General features: G+C 40.6%; 1 long non-coding RNA gene across 3 annotated transcripts in view; it reads right to left on the bottom strand.

The window, feature by feature from the left end:
• The window catches only part of LOC307215942, a 576,636-nt gene that overhangs the window by 512,884 nt on the left and 42,395 nt on the right, over positions 1-21,357 (bottom strand). Inside the window, exons 2-3 of one of the 3 annotated variants that reach the window (XR_013838752.1) lie at positions 4,756-4,796; positions 1,946-2,098 (exon numbers count right to left, since the gene is read on the bottom strand). The exons of the other annotated variants lie outside the window; for them this stretch is intronic. This is a non-coding gene — a long non-coding RNA (uncharacterized lncRNA). The remainder of the gene's footprint in view (positions 1-1,945; positions 2,099-4,755; positions 4,797-21,357) is intronic. 3 annotated transcript variants of the gene reach the window in all.

Here is a 21,357-nt window from a genome sequence, read left to right as displayed (position 1 = left end):
GTAGCATTTGCATAGCAAGCAACCGCACGGCTGTTTTTTAACAAGATGGTAATTAATTTCAAATTATCTTGTTCTACTCAGAAGTGAATTCCTTTTAATAAAATAATGATTTCAAAGTAGCTCTTTTTAAGTTTCATTTTTCTAAGGAGATGCAATGACAGGCTGACTTGGGGCCAAATCATTTTGAACCTATTAAATAGAGCCCTTATCAGAAGTGATTATAGAGGAAGATATTTTGGTGGTGGCAGCTGCCGGGGGGGGGGGGGCGGAATAGGGCATACGTGTGCCCAGGGTTCAATGTTTTATGGGCAACACTAAAAATACTAATCTGTATAAGATGAACAGCAGCATCAACTGACATTTAGTCAGACAACATATGATCCAGTTTTTTGAGTGTAAACATAAAACTCTTTCCCCATATAACCTTGGGCAACTCACCATTTGTTTGACTAACAAACCAGAACACTTTGTTTAAAGTAAAATGGGAGAAAATGGTCCTGGGATAATCTATCCTGCATGTTAGGTCTGAAAAGAAATCTAAGACGTTTAGTTTATACATCAATCTACACAGCTGGGCATTATTATAGAAGTTTTATTACAGAAAGAGAAGTTGTAAGGTGGCTATTTCTTACATATACATTTTGATCATACTTTCAAGTGCTGGAGGCTGAAAAAATCTCTATTATGGGTAAGTTTCCTCTTTTGAAATGAAATGTGGCTGTGTTCAATTGCCTGGCCAATTCACTTGTGTATATGTTGTGTATATGTTGCATTTGACAACTTTGTGGTCAGTTCAACCACACTTATGTCTCCCATCAGGTCCTGGGTTTGGCACTACTTACAATTAAGGCCAGGGTTGCCACCACTTTGGTCGACTCCATTGTCAACTGTTCTGAATAGGGCTAATGCTGCAATGGTATAATGTGGGATTTATGTCAAGAAAGAACTGGCAATGGCTTCAAACCTGAAAGGTCTCTGTGGGAAAGAGAGGTGATAGAAAGAAGCCTCTCATGCTTCCCTTCCCCTTTTATCGTTTATTAGGTTCAGACTTATGGTCATAAGAAACTGTTTTATGTTGGGTCAGACCACTGCTGGCTGGCACTCCAGCAATGGCTCTCTAAGTTATCAGCCTGAAGTCCCTGGTTAGCACTGGTAGCTTATATCCCTTTACCTGGATATTCCAATGAGCACACACAAAAAAGCACACACAAAAATACAGGAAATATGAAGCACTCAGGTTGGAAGTATGACAAACAAGACCAGTGAAGTTCTCATTTCCATAGCTCCTAAAATATTTAGCTTTTATGCTGGGACAGGATGAAAGCAGGAAAGGGATTCAAAAAACAAAACAGTACATAGAAGTGAAAAACTGGTTAGAAAACAACAAAGAAAAACAAGGCAAGCTCCCTCAGTGAATTTTGCCTGCGATTCATCAGTATTCTATGGTTTCAGTGGAGGAAAACAGGAAGAAATGTAGCTCTGAATCCAAATTACACTGAATAGAATACCACTCTATCCAATTGTAAGGAAACAGAACTGAAGAACATTTTCATCTCTACTAGCCTGATAAAAGCACTGATTCAGAAGTAAGGATTCAAATGGAAGGTTATGAATAAAGTAATGCACAAGGACAGCGTTTCCTATATTTTGGGTTCCGGAGTGAAAATTGATAGTAGGGGTCTCAAAGTGCAGCGTCCACCTGGTGCCTTATTTCCAGGGCCACCAGCACTATTCCTGCTCTGCTGGAAGGATGCAATCGTAGACAGTACAAACCTACCCACAGAATTGCCAGCTGAGTCCGCAGGACAATCCTCACTTACCCAGACTTATAAAGCTCTGGCCTCAGAGCTTCCTCCTCAATCTGAACAACCCATCACTAGCAATGGAAGAATATCTCAGTTTCATTTTCTTCCCGTTTATTTATTTATTGTTTAAATGTATATACCACCCTTCACCTGAAGATCACAAGGCAGTTTACAGAATTTCTCATTTTTCCACTCTGAGGTTCAGTTATCCACATTTCCACATCAGTCTGCAGTTTGAAAGCAGGGGAGGGAGTCCTCAAGGGAGCTTGTCAGCATTTTTCTGCTAATTTCTCCTATTAAACAAATTTGTGTGCAAACGTTTTTGCAAAGCAATTTCCGCTGATGCATTTTTGTATCTTCTTTTCACTAATATATGCATTTATATGCACAGTTTACCAAAGTATATGCATTTTTGTATGCAATACTTGGTGTGACAAAATGCAGCAAAGGGACAATTTTGAAGAATAGCTGGGCTTCAATTTGCATATTGTTTTGAAAAGTGAATTGAAATGAATGTGATGTGAATTGAATTGAATTTGAGCTGACTGGAATGCCTCCTCCATCCCTGAGAGTAGCAATACAAAACCATCTTGCCTTGCTTTGCCTGCACTTCACTAGACTGCAGAACTTGCGCCTTGGCCATGACTATGCTTCTGTTTTTGCCATCTGGCTAACAGCTCAAGCATCCAGGAGTGCAATTACTACTGTACCCTCCCCTTGGTCCATGTAGGGATGGGGCTATACTGTCTGGCAATGAAAATGCTTCTGGCATTCCTTTATGCCTTTCACTCTGTTATGCAGGCTGCATCAAAGATTCTTAGTGCATCCTGATTCCTTTCTTCCTACTTTGGGCTGATGTCTCCAACTATATGGTGTCAGAGAGAAACCAATGTTGCCCAGGGCCTACCAACTCCAAGTGAATAGAGTGGTAGATTCATCCATCTTATCTGCTTTGTTTTCCAAGGCATACTTCAAATCCTCTTGAAGCACAGAGTTTGGTAATCATTGCACTGGGCCTAGAACCATGACACTAATGTTAAGCAATTTATTTTGAAGTGGATCCCACTTGTGAAAAATGGTTTAAGTTAACGGCCACCAACCCATTTTGGACAGGGGGCACTCTTGCAATTTTGAGGAAGTGTGATGAGCACCAGTCACAAAACCGCTGCCAGTGCAAACAGGAACTGAATAGGAAGAGCAAAAGACTCTCATGTATTGTGGATACCTGAGGAAATATTTTCTGAGACCTTTTGTGGGCACCTTAAGAGGTACTCGTGTGGCAACTGCCATCTGCAGGTGCAGCACTGGCAACCCTGATTTAGGGATTACAAAATTGTAACATCATATTAATTTTAAGTGTTATGTTTATTATTTGTGTGCACACTATTAATTTGAGATGATGATGATGATGGATGACAAAAATATCCAGTGCTGAACAGGTTAAAAATAAAGAGTGGTATTAGGAAAGTTGCTTAGGAACACACATTCTGAAGCTACAACCCTGTACAAACTTACTTTGGAGTAAGCACCATTAAAATCAGTGGGGTTTATTTCTGAGTAAACATGCACAAGATTGCACTATGTCATGGATGCAACACCCATCAGCTCCAGGTACCTGACCAATGGTCAAAGATGATGGGAGTGATTTTAAACAACCTCTGGAGGGCATCAAGTTGGCTAGCTCTACACTTCATGATCTGGTGGTAATTCCCCATTATTTTTGTTTGTGAACGCCTTCCAGTTTTCTGTTGAAGCCTTTGCAACAAATGGTACTTAAAAATGGAGGGGTAGGGGGAATGATGCAGAAAGCAAAATTATTATATTGGATCTTTTCTTCCATATAGCAATATAGATAAATGGAATCTTATTTGTCAGAGGGCTTATGGAGTTACAGGAATCACTGCTACTACTATCTTCTAAAAATGCAAATATTGCCCTTTTTACAAATACAAGATTCTTTGCCCCAGACTCCTTGTAGTTTAAGTATTCAGTTGTTTAGACTATTTCAAATCTCAACTGGCATTAGCAACATGCGGGGGGTGGGGAGAAGGAGAGAGAGAGAGAGAGAGAGTGCCAAAGAATGTTTGATAACAGTCAGGAGACAAATGTTTTACGACGAATCATTGTTGAAAAGCACAAGGACTGCTAAACGCCATCAGTATCTACTGTCCACCAGAGGCTTGGTCTGAATACTAAATTATCAACTTCATTCTCTATTCCTTGCTGATGACAGGGTGGCTTTGCAAGATTAAAAAACAAAACCATTGCCACTTCATTAGTACCCCAGGAATTGTCCAGCGACTTAAATGATTAATCCTGTGTAAACACTGTAAAATCCATGTAGAGGCAGTAACTCTGATCTGCACATCTCATGTGATACCCGGTAAACCATGCTATTTGATATCTAATGATTGATATTTGGCTGCCTATGCCTTCCACAGTGCGATCCCCTCCAGATGTTGGTGGTCTTAAACTCCAGCCATTCCTGATCACTGGCCAAGCTGAAAGGGGCAGATGGGAGCTGGAATTCAAGAACATGTAGAGGGCACCATGTTGTCTATTCCTGGCCTATGTTATTCATTCAAGCCCCTCTCCTCTTGGACTCTTTGAAAGGCCATCAGCAATGCATCTTATTAGAGGAGATGGAATGGGAGAGAGGCCCTTTTTGTTGGCCTAACCAACATTTTGACCTTCTCATCTTGGACTTCAGCAGTGTCCAGCCACTCTGTGTCAGATGGAGGTCTATTTTTTATATACTACATTTCTTTTTATTTATTTATTGGATTTATTACTCAGGGAAAGGAGGCTATACATATTAGTAAAATGAACATCAATACATTATTTGATATTCAGTATTTGGTAGCTTAGGTTTCACTATCAGTAACATTTGACAGTTTAGACAAGACATACAATATTTATCATTCTGTTTATATTTTTTATATTCATTTACCTGAGAAGAGGATTAGAAGTTGATATTAAAATGCATATTATCTGAAAAACAGGAAGAGAATAACAACTGCAGAATGTTTGTAGGCTCAAGAGAATGGTCTTTCAACTGCCACTCTCTTGGGCTCTGCATCAATATACCAGAGCTAGTTTTTTGTACTCCAAAATTATAGCTCACTAGGGAATAGTGAACTGGGTGGCAGAATTAATGCAGTATATGTGACAAAAATTTGTCAACATACAAATAAATACATAAAACTAGGACACAATATCCCAGCTGATATGTTTAAAAGCTCCTGGTGGTCACTTGTCAGAGCATGGATCACACAGACTGAAGGAGGCAATGGTATGACCTATGGACACTGTTCTTTTGGACAATTGTGACTGTTCCCCCTCCAAAAAAAAAAAAAGCCAGTTGCAGTCATGCTAGATGCAAGTGCATAAGTACCAGTTCATATAATTGGCATCGCCACACAATTCCTATTAGACTTACCTCCACCTAGGCCAGTGTTTCTTAACCTTGGGTCCCCATATGTTGTTGGACTACAACTCCCATCATCCCTGAGCTCTGGCCTTGCTAGCTAGGGATGATGGGAGTTGGAGTTCAACAACATATGGGGACCCAAGGTTGAGAAAGGCTGACCTAGGCTCTCATGTGAGTGACCATGTGGGCTTTTAACCATATGTCCTGAGGCACTCTCACTCAAAAGCCTTTTTCAGGTGTTGAAGTAAACACACAGGTGGTGAGTGCCCCATTCCACCTCCATTTGTCACCTTGCAGCTTGTGGCAATTGAAGTTTTGAAGCAGGGAGGCTTCCTATGCATTTCAAATTTCCCAAGAGTCTAAAAGGCATAGGGTGCCTGCACAACTGCAGAATGCTTCTCATTTCAAACCTTTGCTTTCTGTGAGTTGGAAGATGAAAGAAATGGTGACAGTGGAAGGTGGAGATGACACCAATGACAACAATTTTTATTATTTGTACTCTGCCCTTCTAACTGGGTTGCCTCAGCCACTCTGGGCGACTAGCGACCCCATCCTTGCTGCTCCCTTTTATGTGTTTACATTACTCTAATTTTAACAAGTGAAGAGGGCTGAACTTAATGTTGAAACTGGAAATCACAGACCTCACTCCAAAAACTGATGAGCAAATGTAAAGCCAGTATGACACAGAAGCATTTGAGACAAGATACTTTTCATGAAAGATGAGAAATTGCAGGAATCGTGTCTCCTGTATATAACTGTCAAGTCTGATGGTTATTGGAGCATAACGCCTCTCTTTATCCTCACCGTTATGAGGACCTGTATGTGGCCTCTGACAAGTGACAGAAGCCATATGAAACTTCCCATGACTGGGATGACAAAGATTAGAAAGAGCTTAATATCATGCTACATTGGCATCAGAATTGACAGCCATATACAAGAGGCACTGAGCATTGCATTTAGTGATCTGGAGCATTAGATATGCATTTATCTATATTCTCTTTAAGACAGACTAAACAAATGTGTGTGGTCAGAAACCAATTAGATAACATTTTCTTAAATTGCTGATAGTATCCATCTAACTAAGAGATCGCCCAACCTGAAGTGAAATAAAATTGCATGTTGACAGCCCCACACAGAGTAATTGAAGCTTGAGGCTATTCCTGTCCAAGAATGGCCATAGTTGGCATACCAGTCATGGCTGGTAAATACAAAATGACAAACATTGGTATATGCAGGCATGTGAGCTAGTGTCTTTTGTGGATTTATTTGCAAGTCAGGTACAGATACACAGTAGGGCTGAGACAAATATTCACAAATATTTGAAATTTCCCCAGATTTCCTATTTTGCTACTCAAATTTGGGAATTTGAAATCTGCGGCAGAACTTGGTGTCTCAAATATCTGTGGCACCCTGTGCAATGCCCAAATCTGCCCCCCACATGGCTCATGCATTACTTATTCCCATGGGCTATTGCAACCTTATCCAAGCTTGGATTTCTCTTTTCTATGGCTCTTGAAACCATTTCAAGGGAAGAAACAGCACACCTTTTCTCCAACACATATAATGCATAAAAGTGAATTTGCTATTTTTTTACTAATTGTTTGGATTAGTGTCAGCCTACAGAAGACCCATACGAACTTTCACAGCCAAAATGATACCAGCGCTAACGGTATGAATCATCTGCTCCACTACACAGTGCCACATGTGTTTTGTTACCAATACCGTAACCCAAAGATAAAACAATGCCTCTTCATGCGACTGTAACCTGGCTTTGCAGCCTTCATGAATGCACTGCCACATCGGCACCCTGGAGAAGCTGCAGTTGGATATACCTGGATACAGTTGCCTCTGCTGTGCAAGAAAACGGGGAAGTATGGTGTGTACAAAGTAGAGTCACTAGCCGTTATTTGTGACCTAGCCTACCACCCTCAGCACAGCCTTGTGCAAGCAAATTGAAGAAGAGAAGAAGAAGAATTTGGATTTGATATCCCGCCTTTCACTACCCTAAGGAGTCTCAAAGTGGCTAACATTCTCCTTTCCCTTCCTTCCCCACAACAAACACTCTGTGAGGTGAGTGGGGCTGAGAGACTTCAAAGAAGTGTGACTGGCCCAAGGTCACCCAGCAGCTGCATGTGGAGGAGCAGGGAAGCGAATCCGGTTCACCAGATTACAAGTCCACCACTCTTAAACACTACACAACAACTGATAGTTGTAAGGAGCTATCATGGAATCATGGAATTGTGATCAATGGGTTTTAGAAGGTATCAGCTATCATGGTCCACACAAACAGCAAGAAACTGTTCCTTATGCTGCTCCCTAAAAAGAGTTTTCTCACTCTGGCATAGAGATATCCTCTTGCAAAACTAGGCTTCCGCATATCCAACCTATGTGAACGAAGTTGGACAAATGGATGTGTACCTACATGCAGTACTGTGGAGCTCACTCTGGTCCTCTTGATTTGCCGTGATACATCTTTGGTGAGGATGGTTTTCAGAGCCACTAGAAGCCCTCATGTCTAACTAAGCAGAGCTAGAGCTGGACTGGGGTCTCAGAGGTCAACCCTTTCTGATTAATATTGGTATTTTTCTTTGATGTGCCTCTCAACTAGGGGTGTCCGCAAAATTTATGTGTTTCAAACTGTTTACAAAGGGTCACATATTTTGTGCCCTCATGAAAGCAAGCAAGCACACACTGAACAAGATTCTGTGGGCATTCATGGGATTACAATGACCTGGATGGTATTTGTTCAAATAAATGTTTGTTTGAAAAACTTTTTTTTTAAAAAAAATCTGCTACGTTAGCTTCCCTTTCCACAATCCCCTTTCTGCTGACACATGTCATAATAAAATTATGTAAAAATACATGCATAAAAATGTGATCAGTAACTGGCCCAAAGTTCATGTGACAAAACACACATCCAAGTTTTTCAAAAATGATTACAAACTCTTATGCAGGTGAAACACGTAGGGATGAAAGAGCATCAAAATTAGGAAAAAGAAACAACTGTGAAGCAGGGGGGGGGATGAGGCAGTATTGAAAACCATAATTGAGGATGTTTTCACAATTTATGTCCCTGCATCTATAGGGTTGTAGCCAATGCTGTACCAGCACAGATCCACTGGTGCAAGAGGACTTCCATATCCTCTCCTCTCCTCTCCTCCCCTTACCTATTTTGTTTAAAACATTCAGTTCTGTACTTGAGTAGCATAATCTATTTTCATCTAAACTATTGTATGTTTAATACAACCTCTGTGTGCTCTGTGTAATGGGATAGTTCCCACACCTTCAGTTCACTCCTGAAAACCTGCTATCAAATTCTGTTTTGTTAGTCTCACCAAAGCCTTCTACTCACCATTGGATCACAATTTATGCAGCTCTGGAAGCGAGCTTTATCTTTTCTCCATAGGTAGTAAGACAACGAGGTGTACAGGAGGTTGGGGCTCCTGAGCTTTTAATGGTTGTTTTGTAGAAAAAATTTGAACAGCTTTTAATGGTTGTTTTGTAGAAAAAATTTGAACAGATACAGCTTTCCATACCTTTTCAATACTTCAAATGCCTGCACCAAAAGACATCAGAAATAGGGATTATAAGTACTTTGGGGTGGTAGTCAATGCTTGTCCTACGCAGAGTAGATCCATTGACATTAATGGACATGACTAGTTTAGGTTGATTACCAGTAATTTGTTGTTGTTTAGTCGTGTCCGACTCTTTGTGACTCCATGGACCAGAGCACGCCAGGCACTTCTGTCTTCCACTGCCTCCCACAGTTTGGTCAAACTCATGCTGGTTAATTATAGTGGGTCTATTCTGAGTAGGACTTAACTGACTAGAGTTTGGTAGCATTACAAGCTTGGTGGATCAGAGGAATGCTGTGGACGTAGTATATCTTGATTTCAGCAAGGAATTTGACAAAATCCCCGATGATATGCTTGCAGAGAAGCTGGTAATATGTGGGTTGGATGAGATAACAGGGGGATTTGTGGTTGGTTAACCAACTGAACCAAAAGAGTGCTAATGGTTCTTGGTCACCCTGGAAATGGCAATGACAAATGGGGTGCCACGAGGTTCTGTCCTAGGCCTGTTGTTCAACATCTTTATAAACATCTTGGATGAAGAAATTGAGAGGATGCTCATCAAATATGCAGAACACACCAAGTTGGGAGTGTTAGATAATGCCGGAGAAGACAGAATCAGGATTCAAGATGACCTTAACAGATTGGAGAATTGGGCACAAACTAACATAAGGACAAATAGCAGGTTCTACACTTAGGCAGAAAGAACTAGCTGCAGAAATATAAGATGGGGGACATCTGACTCGACAGTAGTAAATGTGAAAATGATTGAGGGATCTCAGTAGACCACAAGCTTAACACGAGTCAACAGTGTGATGCAGCGGGGGGGGGGGGAGCTAATGTTATTCTAGGGTGCATCAACTGAAGTATAGTGTCAGATCAAAGGAAGTAATAGTCCTAACTCTATTCTACCTTGGTCAGGCCACACCTGGAGTACTGTGTCCAGTTCTGGGCACCACACTTTAAGAAGGATATTGACAAGCCGGAATGTGTGCAGAGGAAGGTGACCAAGATGATCAAGGATCTGGAAACTAAGCCTTATGAGGAACAGCTGAGGCAGCTGGGTATGTACAGCCAGGATAAGAGGAGACTGAGAGTCCAAATAAACATCAGGAAAAACTTTCTGACAGTAAGAGCTGTTCAGCAATGGAAGAGACTTCCTTGGAGGTGGTGGACTCTCCACCCTTGGAGATTTTAAAACTAAGGTCAGATGGCCATCTGTCGTGGATGCATTAGCTGAGACTCTCCATTGCAGGGGGTTGGACTAGATGATAATCAGGGTCCCTTCCAACTCTACAATTTTACAATTCTATGAATACAATCCTTTGTTCTTAATATTTAAAGACACTTGGGCCTGATTCAGCCAAAGTTTATCACCTTTAAATCCCAATTATTTCAGTGGGAAAGAGTTGAGCATATTCTTAATTCTGCCATGGAAAATAAATGGGACTTAAAAGTATTTAATTTGGCTGTATCTTCTGCTGGTGGTCATGTGTTTAAGAATTTGCATTTAGGAAAGAATGGAAGAAGTAACCCAGGTAGAGACGTCTTCTTTAAGCCAATCAAAATAATTAATCTGAACTAAAAGGCATGTCAACAGTTCTAAAATATGCATGGATCAGCCAAAGCTGTTGATTTTGCCATTAGAACTGACGAAGTATTCAAGCTCCAGTCCCCAGGACATTTAACCCATGATTAATTTTGGAGCCATATGCAGTTGATTTTCCGCAAACTAAACTGCCCTGATTATTCAGTATTGTTTTCGTTGTGTAGATCATAAATGCCATCAAACTTTGCTAAAGTACTGTTAATTCTCAGGAAAAAAAGATACACAACCTTAGGGAAATGGGGAAAAAATAGTTCAGTTTGCATTTAAAGGCTATCTATAAAAATTTTACTTTCCAAAAATGATTGAGAATTGAAACACAGTTGCCCTTCGAAGTTGGTACTTATCCAAATTTTGTAATGCAGCTGTCCAACCAAATAAGGTTAATAAAATTGCATATATCAAGAGAAAGTGTGCATTAAAATGAATATGTTACTCAGTGCTTTTCTTCTAGAAAAAAAAGGTGTCGGTACTACATACCCTTGAGTACTCCCAGAAAAAAAGCACAGATGTTGCTGAAAATAACATACCAAAGTGCATTGCGCTGGGGGGAATAGTCTCCCAAAAAACCTGTACATTAGCCAAAACTGCATACAAAAATGTATTTATTAGGAGAAATTCCCACTCAAATGCAAGCAGAGTATGGTGAGGACCCAATTCAAGATCCATCTGAGAAACGTGCAGCACCTGGATAGAAGCCAAGGGCACACCTTTCATGAAGAGACGATGTGGGAAACAAGTTTGAGCCACCCAAGCTATCTAGAATACTGCTTAAAATGGCAGCTGGTATTTTAATGGTGCTGCAACTCATGCCCCTATTCACCTCTCTTGGAGAAAACCCCATGGATGTCATTAACTTTTAAAAAAAGTAACTCCACCAAGTGATGTTGTATACCAAGTTGGCAGAAGCCCACTTTGAGGGAAATAAAGTGCATACCCTCCAACATTTATCTGATGAAAATAGGGACGTCCCATCCCATAATGATAATTTTACTATTTATACCCCACACATCTTACTGGGTTGCCCCAGCCACTCTGGGCAGCTTCTAACATACATAAAAACATAATAAAACATTGAACATAAAAAAATACCCTTCCCTATACAGAATTTCCTTCAGATGGTTCGGGGGTCAGATAACTACATACCCTCCAACATTTCTCCAATGAAAATAGGGACATCTTAAGGAAAAGTGGGACATTCCAGGATCAAATCAGAAACCAGGATGGCCCTGGAAAATATGGACACTTGGAGGGTCTGAAAGTGTCTAAAACCTTGCCTGATAGGCCCATTTGAATCAGCCAAAAACCTTTTAGCAGAGACCCTGTCTGGTCACGTAGGTCTTCACGAATTGTCTGTACTGATCAGGAGATGGAACCCTTGAATATCCAAAGCCAACAACTTCAGGTCCACCCAAACTGAATTTAAGATTGAGAAAATGAGAATTGGTCCCTTCCGTAAGCCCTTCCATCCCTATGCAATCCTATACATGCTTATTCAGAATTAAATACACCCAAGGCTTTTCTTTTCGTGGGAACTCTGCGGAACTGAATTCCAGCACCTCTCAGGCAGGTGCCAATGCCATTATAAGAGAACAAGGGAGATGTTCACGATGAGTTCCAGCACCTCTTTTTCTATAAAAATAACACTGAGTACGCCTGTGCTCATTGGGACTTGTAGACGTGCATAGGATTGCAGCCTAGGAATCTGTTTCTCAGTTTTCAACCACAAGTAGAAAATCATTATGGATGCCTATTCCTATAGCTATCTTTATCAGATTTAATTCTCTAGGGGAAATAAAATAGGAAAATGTACTAGGGAAAGCTATCCAAATAAAACAGATAAGTTTAGTCCAATGTTTTTACTGAAATCAAAGAAGCAATCTGTTTCAGTGGAAAAGTAAGATTAGACAAAAGAAAATCCACATTTAAATGGTTTGCTGCTATGCAGAAGTTCAAAGTGTATTCCAAATCAGAAACTTTGCAAAGTGTTGCGAATCATATGGCAGGATAAAAACAATATATAAGAGCAGAGAGCTGGCACAGCAATAATTTGAGAGGGCCATGGGCCCTATCCACCAGCATGACCCTTGGACTGGACTCATCCTCCTATCCTTTGTCCAGAACTCTGCCTTTATTAGGCTGCAGCGGCAGACAAGTGGGAAGCTGCCAGTTTAATATTGCCCACAAAGTGCTTTTGGGTGGCTTGCAATCTCCTATGTGTAAGACTGTGGTGCTGCTACAGCTGTAAATCCCCCCTCAATCTGGTGGGGGTAGGACTCTGATGTCAGAGGGGGCCTATGGGAGGAAACTTTATTTATTTATTATTTGTTACATTGCTTGATTGTAAAAAACAAAACAAAAAACAACTCAGTGGTTTTTAAAAGACTAAACAGTAAAATCAAGAAAAAATTGTAGCCCTACTTTGAAACATACAAAAGTTAAAACACTAAAACAGATAAAATTACCTCAACTTTCTAAGCATCATTGTCGGCATCCCCCTTACAGCAGAGGAAGCAGCAGTGGCAATTTTAAAATTATATTGTTACAAGGATGTTCCTTGAAGGAACCTTTTTCATTTCTGAGATGAACTGTGAAAAAACCCCTGACCTGCAATATGTTTTAGTTTAAATCAGGCGAAAGCTTGCTATGGAGAGCAACTACTGACAATTTTCAGTCTAACCTTCATTCCCAGCAGCAATGGGTAACTTGAAAATTACACACACACACACACACACACACACACACACACATATATGCAGGAGGTTTTTTTCCGAGTCAAAATAAACTGCTTGAAGCATGGAGAGACAAGACTAATAACTGAACTAGCATTTAACGGGGTGTGTGGGTTTATGAACCAGGTTGCAAAACTGAATTAGCACTATGGATGAAAGCCCTGATGAACCACTATAAACAGAGAGGGGGATAGAACAAAATAGAAAGTCTTGTATTGTACTCTTGTTCAGAAAAGATCTTGCATCAAAAGCAAATTTCTCCATTTACTTTCTAGCCTCTGTGAAATTTTAAATGTGCATCAGAGGCAGTGAAGGATTGAGATTCAGCATCCATTTTTGATTCAAGTTCCATTTTAAAAATGTGCACTATTTCTTCTTCTTTCACTTTCTCTCATTTAATTCCTTCTTGAGCTGCTACTATTTATGAGTTTCCCAGCCATGCATGCTTAGGTCAATATTTTGGTTCTACTACTCAGAAACCCAGCAAATACTGAATGTCATAATGCTGAGTATATTTCATCATGAAAAATTTATAGGATTAATTTAATCGCCTCTCTTTCTTCCCAGAATGTCCACAAACATTGATTTTGTCAGATTAATTCATTATTCAAATGTTAATGTAAACTGTTTATTCTCTAGCTTGATGCTGCCCAGAATGTGTTGTTTAGTTACATAAATCACATGGAAATATTTATTTCCAATTGTCTAACAGGACAGAAGCAACTCTCTTAAACTTCCTACTACTAAGAATGCATACTCCAACCACACAGATAGTTCTTTTTCATGGAAATGCCATTAAATTCCAAATTTAGTTGGTCCATAAGAGCTGAAACATTAATGTTGATTAATAAAATATTACTTCCATGTTTAGTAACAATCATTCATACACAGTACTTCATTTCAGTTTGCAAAACTGAATTCAGGACATTATTAATTACTGGGTCTGTACATGATTACTCCTGAATCCAAAGTGTGACTTCTGACAGATAAAGAGGCTCGAGGATCTGGAAGGAAGAGCAGAGCCTCCACTTGTCGCTATATTCCAAGGACTGTCCTGGATTTACAGAAGCCGTCCTGGTTTCTGATTTGATCCTGGAATATCCTGCTTTTCCTTAGGACATCCCTACTTTCATTGGAGAAATGTTGGCGAGTACGGAGTTATATGACCCACAAGCCAAGGAGATAACTATACAGTGCTACCTCAGGTTAAGTACTTAATTCATTCCTGAGGTTCGTACTTAACCTGAAACTGTTCTTAACCTGAAGCACCACTTTGGCTAATGGGCCTCCTCCTGCTGCTGCGCCGCCGCCGCACAATTTCTGTTCTCATCCTGAAGCAAAGTTCCTAACCTGAAGCACTATTTCTGGGTTGGCGGAGTCTGTAACTTGAAGTGTATGTAACCTGAGGTACCACTGTACAGCACAACCTTTAGAAGACATCTGAAGGCAGCCCTGTATAGGGGAGTTTTTAAAGGTTTAATGTTTTATTATGTTTTTATATATGTTGGAAGATGCCAAGAGTGTCTGGGGCAACCCAGTCAGATGGGTGGGGTAATAAAAATAATAATAATTAATAACAGAATAGGACGTCCCTATTTTCATTGGAGAAATGCTGGAGGGTATGGAAGAGTTTTAAAAGGCCACTCGAATGGTAAGTGACATGTCCTGAGAATACTTTCAGAATTGTCACAGCACAGTCTTGCTTGGCAAGTATCACTTGAGGGGACTACATGTTCGAACATCCCACCACAAAAAAAGCACCTCCATAGAAAATTTGTGTGCAGGAAGAGAGCATTTCATCCTAAAGTGCTAGTTCACTATATGCAGGATTTTTAAAACATGAAAGAAGTGTATGGCTGAGCAGCTAACCAGGAAGCATAGCAACATGCTGGTTGAATCATTCACCCATAGCAGCTTAGGTGTATGATTTTTTTAAAAAATTCCCTGCCACTTTACATACGCTAAAAAAAGTGTACAATTCTCTTATATTAAATACATTATACTTATAATATTATATGTATATTATAAATACATATATTCCAGGTTTGCTAAAGTAACCAGCACACAAACAGATGCACAGTAATGCATTTAAGTGTATAAAATATGTATGTATTAATATATATTGATGCTACAGAAATATAGTACAACATAGGGCTTGACTCTTTTATATGTATTGCACAGATATGTATTGTTTGTATATAATTATTTGGGCTTTAAAACAAAATCCCTGACACTGCATGAGTGGCTCAGACGTAAGCAGGTACTCAATGTGAGAGGTGATCTGATGGGAACAAAGCTCTCATCTGCCATGTATAAATCCATTTAAAATTGATTCCTCTTCCATCTGTAAATGGAAAATGTTCATTTCTGCTGTTTTATGGACTGCCTTTGCTGTTGTATAAGGTTTTGTTTTTTAAAAACCTTTTTTAACCTCTGCTAAAGAAAGTCCAGAGATCAGATCATTTCATGAAATTGGAAAGGTACCTTTTACCGATACAATGTAGAAAAGACCTTTCTCCAGATAGCTTGCCGAACTTGAACTAGATTTCAAACCTACTGGCCTTAATTCAGATATTAACTACTGCTGAAATACTTCATCACAATAAATTTGGGCGTTAAGTGCAACTAACTTCAGTTGATTTGCTGCCATTGTTTCCATTGATTCTTGTTTATGCTCCTATATACTTATGTTTTATTTTTATTACATACCACCTTTTAGCCCCAAACTGGGATCCCTCGACAGCTTGGATTCTAACTATTTCCTCCATGAACAGAAAAAGAGTGAGACACATGGAAGGTGTCTTTCCGTAAGTGCAACATTTCTTCCATGAACAGAATTTCTTTCTATTCACATTGCTAAACATTAGGATTCAAGCCAATGGCCCCAATCCAATTTAGATTAGTTGCACTTAAGCCCAATTAGTCATGACTCATAAGTAATGATTTCAGTGGGATTTAAGAATTGGAATGGGGCCAAAGGGTTTGAAATCTGGCTGAGCTTCAGCAAGATACAGTCTTTCCTACTAGATATAAATGAATGTTGCCCTTCCAATTGCACGGAAACAATGATCTGGTTTCTTTAGAAGAGGAAACACAGAAGTGTTTGTTCAATATTAACCAACTCTTTAACAATATGAGGATTTTCTAAGTTGCAGGCTGTGCTGTTGTACATAATGATGCCTATAACTCCTACCTCAGTATCTAATTAAACTCTCTGACACTCCATTAGTCTCTGGGTGGTATTTTCTGCAGCTGCATGGCATATCTTTTTCTGGACTACAAGACCCTCAGATGCCTTTGTTATTGATCAGAATGTACTAAGAGAAAGTCACAAATATGTTTTCTCCCCTCCTCTGTAAGTCATGATCCCCCACCCCAGGAAGTGATCTTATATTTTTTTAAAACAGGATATTCTACAATTTGTACACACACACACACACACACACACACACACAGAGAGAGAGAGAGAGAGAGAGAGAGAGAGAAGCTAATCTGAAGCACCTTTAAAACACATAATTTACCCCTAAAGAATTATGAAATCTGTAGTTTACCCATCAACAGGAGTACCAACTTGGCCCCATGACCGTGGGTGCCTGGGGCCGTGGGTGTCACGCAGCATGCATGGTCCTGGCACTGAAATTTGTGGGTGCCTGGCCCCTTCATGGGGAATTTTGTGGGTGCTCAGGCACCCAGAGCCCCAGGTAGTTGGCACCTATGATTCTCAGCATTCTCAATAAATTACGGTTCTCTATTTGAGGAAAAATCATGTGTGCTAAATGTATTAGTTTGGGTGAGGAAAGTCTAAGCAGTGGCAGAGTTCTCGTGCCCAAGAACCATTTAAATGAATGTGCATTCTTGCACCACTCCCGTGGTTCAGCTTGTATAAAATAACTTCCTACTGGCTCATGCCTTAATTCTATTTATGCATGAAAGAGCTTGTCACGTTTCAACATTCTACCAAAGTTTAAATAATCTTTCTTTTGTCTGAGTTGATTTGATCTGATCTAAGAGAGCTATGCAGCCAAATCACACGTCTCCTTATTCAGAAATAAATCCCAGAAATAAAGGATAAACTCAAGCAAATTCCCATAGGAATGCAGCCTTGGTATTATTGTTATCAGAGGAAAATCAGTAAGAACAGCTGATCCACAAATTTGCCCATATATAGAGTTGGGATAAATAAATCAATTCCCAGAAAAGCTGTTTTGTAAGTGAAGGTTTATTATAATGTTCATCTCAATTGCTATGCAATTTGCCCTAAGCTTCCACAAATGTAGACAATGCAGTAGTGAAGACTGATAGCACTGTGTAATGGTGTGAGGAAAGGGCATCCTTTGCTCACTTTGCAAATGACTGGGGAAATGGATGATGACAGAAAAACCACAGAAAGAGCATTTGCTTCTGCTGTTGCAATTTTCTTCACTTTATTTGCAAGCCAGCTTTGCAAGACTATGATAAGAATATGGTGCACATTCATGCTACAAAATCGGCAATATGCAAGTTGATGGCCAGAAAAAGAAACTTCTTCATTATTGCCTTTCAGTCAACCCCTCCCACTGCCCCTCACCCTGTAAACTATTTACCTTCCTGCAGAGAATACATATGCATACACTGGTCATTGAAGATCATTTTGAAAAACCTTCACATTTCTGACCAAATTTGCAGTCTGTGCTGAATTTCTTCTGGTCTGTATCACTTTAGGCTCCAAGTACATGAGTGTATCTTCTTCTGTAGCCCTCCCTCCCCATTCCTGAACCCTGAAAATTTGTGTGTCGGGGAAAAGCTAGTCTAGAATTCTCCCCAACACCTCATTTTCTAGGCCCAGGAAACTTTCTTTCGTACAAAGGAGCATTCGGACAGCAATCTTACAGCCACTTACTTGGGAGTAGGGATGTCTGAGAATTTCATCAGAAACAGAAATGGAAGTGGAAATTGGAACAATCTGCATGTGTGTGTTTTTTTTGAGGTCAGGAATGGAAATTGCACAGGTGGTATTGACTTTTGTTTAAGGTTATCAGATTTTTTTCAAAGAATCCGGGACACTTTTTTTTTTTTGAAAAGAGAAAAAAAGTTAGTTGTGTTTTTTTTTAAAAAAAGAAGTACAGTGGTACCTCAGGTTGCATATGCTTCATGTTACATACGCTTCAGGTTACAGACTCCAACTAACCCAGAAATAATACCTCGGGTTAAGAACTTTGCTTCAGGATGAGAACAGAAATCACGCAGCAGCGGAAAGCCCCATTAGCTAAAGTGGTGCTTCAGGTTAAGAACAGTTTCAGGTTAAGTACGGACCTCTGGAATGAATTAAGTACTTAACCTCAGGTACCACTGTAATATATTCTCTTCTGTGGTCACCTCTGTCACATGGCCTTCCTCTGGGCCCCGGCCTGCTCTCTTGGAGCGCTAGCCGCTGTAGAGTAGGCTTGGGTCAGGCTTGATTTCAGCCACGTGTCCTTGTCCTCCCAGTGCTTTCCTACTTTTCCTCAGTGGCGACAGCAGTGGCGTGGCAAGGTTTGGGCTCCCCTCTTTTTTCTCCTTCCTCTTTCTCTCTCTTCCTTCTCCTTCTCCTCCTCTCCCCTTTTTCCCTGCATCGGCTCCAGGGTTTTCCTGGCCCCAGAGCACCGCTGGGCAGTTGGCCGGGTGGCCGGGCACTCTCGCTCCCGGCTCAATTTGGGTCATGGGGTGTGTGTATCAGTGGTTCCCCCAGTTGACACACTGAGTGTCCCTGGTTCCCCCTCAGCAGTGGCAGCAGCAGTGGCAGACTCAGCAGCCTGGAGCCAGCCTGGTAGCGCATTTGGCTCTGGCTGGCTTCAGGAGCTGCTCGCTGCCATGCCCCCCCCCATTTTGCTTCGCCAGAAGTCCCCATATGATGTGTCTTGTGCCGTTGAACCAATCATGCAACATTCATTGCCTACTAATAAATCTACAACAGCTAAAATATAAATCCAGGGACATTAAATGAAAACCGGGGACATTCTGGGGACGGATTTTGTCTGGGGACTGATTTGTAAATCCGGGGACTGTCCCTGGGAAACGGGGACGTCTGGTAACCATATCTTTGTTGGTTTTTAAGTCTACAAATATTATATAAGTGGTTATCATTTTCTGCATTGTTTTTGAGGGTTCCTTTCCACTGAAATGCACTGAAATTAATGACACAATTAAGTTAATTTCAATCATAGCAGATAATGAGATGACTAACATAGGTTTTAGCAAATGCTAAACTACAGTGGAGTGGTAACAGTGCTGTTTGCAACAATCACAGTAAGGGACACAAACTGCTGCCTCCTTACATCCCTCTACGCAGTAGTAAATCTCATTGAAAGTAAGGGAGTTGACCTCTGAGTAGATTGCACCGTCTTGTTTGCCTCACTCACACTCAGAAGTGGTACAGTCCAGAAACAGATTTCCCTCCCAATGCGCTGCTTGGAAGAACTTTGCCTCAGAAACTGCTGTATAAAGTAGACTTGCATTCACGACACACTTTGGGTTCTTCCAAAACATTTTGGGTCCTTCTAATCATTTCCATACTTATTTGAATCTTTCTTGAGTCACACATCAATGAAAAGAGTTCAAAGGCAAACATTGTTTACTTTAAAGTTTATAGAGAGCACTGGTTCAAGGGGCCAGTTTCCTTTGGCCTGCCAAATCAGTATAAGCAGCCTAAATGTTTGTGGGTTTTTACTCTGCGGCTAATTCTCTTCTCTATTTCATGCCTCCTTCAGAATTTATTAACAGAAAACACCAGTACAATTCTTTAATAATTAAGTACTTCATTTCCTTAACACAGAAGAACTGCAGTAAACAGCATTTTCTGAGGTAATCTGTGGTTATGAATTGAGTGACTTTTATGTAAAGAATCAATGTTAATAAATAATGAATAACAGTTTTCTGCAATCTGATAATTACAACACTTTATAGGTAATAACAAATGTCAAGGGAAAATTTATACATACACACACACAACACAATTACATATGTACGCGTGTGTTCGTAAGCTTTTACGCCCGTGTTCCAATCAGAAACTGAAGCCTTGTATCAAGTAGCCCCATCCAACTAGATCTAAGAATGCAGATTTTAACCATTTCCTTTGCTTAGAAATTGAAACAAGATGCATTATTGTGACCATCATTTTTGGGTGCACCATTGAGGTAAATATTCAGGCACAAAGTAGCACTGATACCCCAAAATGGACACTTACCCCTTCCTGGGTGGGTGCCTATTGTGGCCTCTCACGTTCAGCGGCCATCTTTGGGCAGTGAAAATGGAGCACACATGGCCAGGCAGCTGTTAGGGGAATTCCCCTGGCCGCCTGGAAATCTGACTCAAGTTCCCGCTGGCTTCTCCATGTTTGTGTGTGTGTGTCACAGGCCAAGAGGCCATTGGCTGTATGCGTGCCCTCGCGGCCAGCAAGGCATAAAAGCCGGCAGCACCATCCCTAGGTTTTGCCTCCTTCCACCCAGCCACCTGGTCAGTGCTGTTTTGTGTCGGAGTTGGTCAATGCATCCATTCAAAACAAACTACACAATACATTATAGCATCTTAAAAGAAAAGTTTAGTCACTTAAAAGAAAAGTTTAGTCACTTATGAATTTAAGTAGCGAACTACTAGTGGAGGGTGGGGTGATTGGACTAGATTACCATTGAGGTCCTGTCCAACAATTCTATGATTCTAAGTAAGAATTTGTGATTTCCATGTGGGCGGAGCACTCTCAGTTGAGCACTCTCTGAAAGAAATGTGTGGCGCACTCAAGTCAGGTCTTCTCTCTCTGTCTCTAGTGGTTCCTTGAAAAACCCTGTTTGGCTTCTAAGGGTGACAAAACTAATCCCACAGTGTGTAATGCAACCACCTTGCTAAAGCTAGAGGCTGGTTAGTGACTGCACTGAAGATTCCCGAGAGTTCCAACATGAAAAAGAATGTTGCAAAGAAAGTTGCTGGCATCTCTGCATCAATGTTTTGTTATGCTCTATTGGACAAGCAGTTCCAGTAAAGAGAACTGTTATGTACTGAGTTGAATAGGATCCTAAATGCAGCAATCTGATTGGTCCTAGAACAATAGGATTCAGAATGCAGCAGTCTGATTGGTCCTAGAACAATAGGATCCAGAATGCAGCAGTCTGATTGGTCCACAGGAGCCACCCAATCCAGCTCCAGGTGGAAGTGAATCCGCAACCTGATTGGCCTACAGGAGAATCCCGGAATTAGCCAATCA

Source organism: Podarcis cretensis (assembly GCF_951804945.1).
Source record: "Podarcis cretensis genome assembly, chromosome: 5".
Taxonomy (NCBI): domain Eukaryota; kingdom Metazoa; phylum Chordata; class Lepidosauria; order Squamata; family Lacertidae; genus Podarcis; species Podarcis cretensis.
The sequence above is the reverse complement of the archived record's forward strand: the minus strand, read 5'-3'. Positions and strand labels throughout refer to the sequence as shown.